Source organism: Hyla sarda, chromosome 2, assembly GCF_029499605.1.
Source record: "Hyla sarda isolate aHylSar1 chromosome 2, aHylSar1.hap1, whole genome shotgun sequence".
Classification (NCBI taxonomy): domain Eukaryota; kingdom Metazoa; phylum Chordata; class Amphibia; order Anura; family Hylidae; genus Hyla; species Hyla sarda.
The window spans coordinates 283,456,046-283,459,509 of record NC_079190.1 but is presented as its reverse complement, the minus strand read 5'-3'; positions in this window follow the sequence as shown (position 1 = coordinate 283,459,509).

Here is a 3,464-nt window from a genome sequence, read left to right as displayed (position 1 = left end):
ACGTCATGTTGTGGATATGGCGCGCTACGAGGAAGAATGGCATCCTCCACATCCTGCGTGCTGTCGCAGCATTCACGTCACACGTCTGGGTCCTCCTACTGTCTTTTGTACGATTGCGCAGTATAACGTGCTGAGAGAATTCAGCGGCGGTTAATGCTTATGTATTAGTCAAGAGCAAGAAGCTTACAGGGGAACTAAACAGTTTGTGGAGGCAGATCTCTAGTACATTTAGTTGTGTTCACTTGTGGACGGTAACACCTTCTTTACGTGTGCGCTAGACGTAGTATAGTCCAGTGCTTTCCTAACAGGGAGCCTCCAGCTGTTGCAAAACTACTGCTCCCAGAATGCCTGGACAGTCCTTGGCTGTCTGGGCACACTGAGGGTTGTAGTTTAACAACAGCTGGAGGCTCCATGTTTGGGAAACACTGCTTATAGCTATTATCCTGTAGCTGCTTCTACTTTGGCGCCCAAACAACTGCTTGTCAGGCTGCATCTTCAGCCCTGTGTCTGTTCTGCAGCACGTATTCATATATTTTAGGCCAGGTTAAAAAAAAAAAAAAAACATCCTCCCAATTGAATAAGAATCAATTTTTATAAGATACACCTAAAATGCAGTAAATGGACCATGAATATCTGCTATTTAGCTGTATTAGGCCATACAGGTGCATGTCTTTCTCTTAAAAGTGCTTGTCTATGATTTCTCATTTCTTTAAGGAACAGCAACACACCTGTCCTCGGGTTGTATTTGGCACCGACACTCAAATTACCCCATGTTAAAACCAAGGTAGGCAGTATATGATTTGTGAATGCACAACAAGTCGAACCTTGAAGCAGATGGGCTACAGTAGCAGAAGACTACACTGTGTGCCACTCCTGTCAGCTCCAGAAACCAAGGCTACAATTACATGGTTGCTGAGTCTCGATTCCAGCTTCGACAATAGATGGCAGGGGCAGAAATTGGTGTAAATAGCATAAAAGCATGGATCCATCCTGCCTTGTAGCAATGGTTTAGAGTGGTGTAATAGTGTGGGGAACATTATTTTGGCACAGTTTGAGCGCCTTAGTACCAATTAAGCATTATCAAAACACGACAGCCTACCCGATTGTTGTTGCTGACCATTCCTATCCCTTAATTTACCACAGTGTACATCTAATGCCTACTTCCACCAGGATAATGCACCTTGTCACAAAGCTCACATCATCTTAAACTGGTTTCTAGACCAATGCAATGAGTTCACTTTCCTCCAATGACCACTACAGTCACCAGATCTCAATCCACTAGAGAACTTTTATGATGTAGTGGAACAGGAAATTTGCATTATTGATGTGTAGCTGACAAATCTGCAGCAACTGCATGATGTCATCATGTCTATATGGACCAAAATCTCTAAGGAATATTTCCAGCACTTTGTAGAAAGTATGCCACGAAGAATAAAGGAAGTTCTAAAGGCAAAAAGGGGAATAAACTGGTACAAGCAATGCATATCTAAGGCTTCTTTCACACTGCCGTTGTGCACCGTCGAAAACGACTGTTAAACTATCTTTTCTTTGAGTTCGACAGCTGTCATTTTGACTGGGCTCAACAGTGGGTCCCAATTAACCCTATTATAGTCAATTGGGTACGTTGGGTGCCGCTGTTTTTCATCAGGAGTAGCGGAAGGAAAATTTTGGCGCAAACAGTATTTTTTCTCCTGTCCAAATAGATTCAGCACATCCTAAAGAGAAACATTTTTAAAATTAGGTAAATAAAGATGGGTGCACACATATAGGACACACAAGTAAATGGATAAATGCAGCACACCAAGCAAATAAAATAAGAAATGGTGTTTTATTCCATGATTTAAAGATGTTTCAGTAGCTTCCCGCTACCTTTTTCTAGCACTTTGTAGAAAGTATGCCACGAAGAATAAAGGTAGTTCTGAAGGCAAAAAGCGGTATAACTGGTACTAGCAATGCATACCTAAGAAAGTGACCAGTGAATATATAGCTATATACCGTGTTTCCCCAAAAATAAACCCTACCCCGAAAGTAAGCCCTAGCAGTATTATCAGGGTGGGCTGCAATATAAGCCCTACCCCGAAAATAAGACCTAGGCCAGGGGTAATCAACTGGCGGACCATGGTCCAGATCCGGACAATGGCCGCCAGTAATGCCCGCAGACCCGACCCGAGGATGGGGGGCTGTAGCAGTGTGGAGGATGGGGGGCTATAGCAGTGTGGAGGATGGGGGGCTGTGGGAGGATGGGGGGCTGTAGCAGCCCCCCCATCCTCCACACTGCTACAGCCCCCCATCCTCCACACTCCTGCAGCCCCCCCCCCCCCCCCATAAATAAATAAGCCCTACCCTGAAAATAAGCCCTAGTGTGTTTGTTGGGACTAAAATTAATATAAGACCCGGGCTTATTTTCGGAGAAACACAGTATATTTATTTATATACACACCGTGAAGGAATTTTTTTTCTGATTTTGTACATTTGACACTGATTTTTAACGGTAGGTTTATTTAAATAGAGTGAATAACAAAATGACAACAAAAGAATCCTGATAAGCACATTTCAAATAAGATATCAATTCATTTATATTTTACTCCTATAAGTGAAATTCGTATTTGATCCCTTATGAATCAGCAAGATTTCTGGCTCCCAGGTGTCTTTCATACAGATAACACGCTAAGATTAGGCACACTTTTTTAGAGGGAGTGCTCCTATTCTCAGCTTGTTACCCGTATAAAGACACCTGTCCATAGAAGCAATTAGATTCCAAACTCTCCATCATTGCCAAGACTATAGAGCTGACCAAGACTGTCAGGGACAAGATTGTAGACCTACACAAAGCTGGAATAGGATACAAGATCATCGTCAAGCAGCGTGCTGAGAAGTTTACAATAGTTGGTGCCATTATTAATTAGCAAATAGAAAAAATACAAAATAACTGTCAATCTCCCTCTGCCCGGAGCTCCATGCAAGATCTTGTGAAGGTTAAATGATCATGAGAATAGTAAGCAATCAGCCTAAAACTACAAGGGTAGATCTTTTCCATGATCTCAAGTAAACTGGGACCATAGTCACCAAGAAAATAATTGATAACATTCTATATCATTATCACCATCCAGCTGTTCGCTTTGGTGAAGATTTATTTAATCACAAGGATTACAACAGTTCAGCAGACAAACATCAGGCCGGGGTAACTTTGGGCAATGGTGACGTTTTGCGCTCTAACAGCGCTTCAGTCAGCCCAGTTGAAGTGCTGTTAGAGCACGAAACGGCATTGTTGCCCAAAGTTAACCTCCAGCCCCCCCATGTTTATCCATGTCATGTCTGTTGCACTGTTGTAATCTATGTGATTGAATAAATCATCACCGAAGCGAGCAGCTGGATGGTGATTCCCTTTTCATATTTTTGGATGATATATTGTACTTGGATCTCTATTATGAGTAAGCACCACCTGATTCAGTAGCTATGGGAGG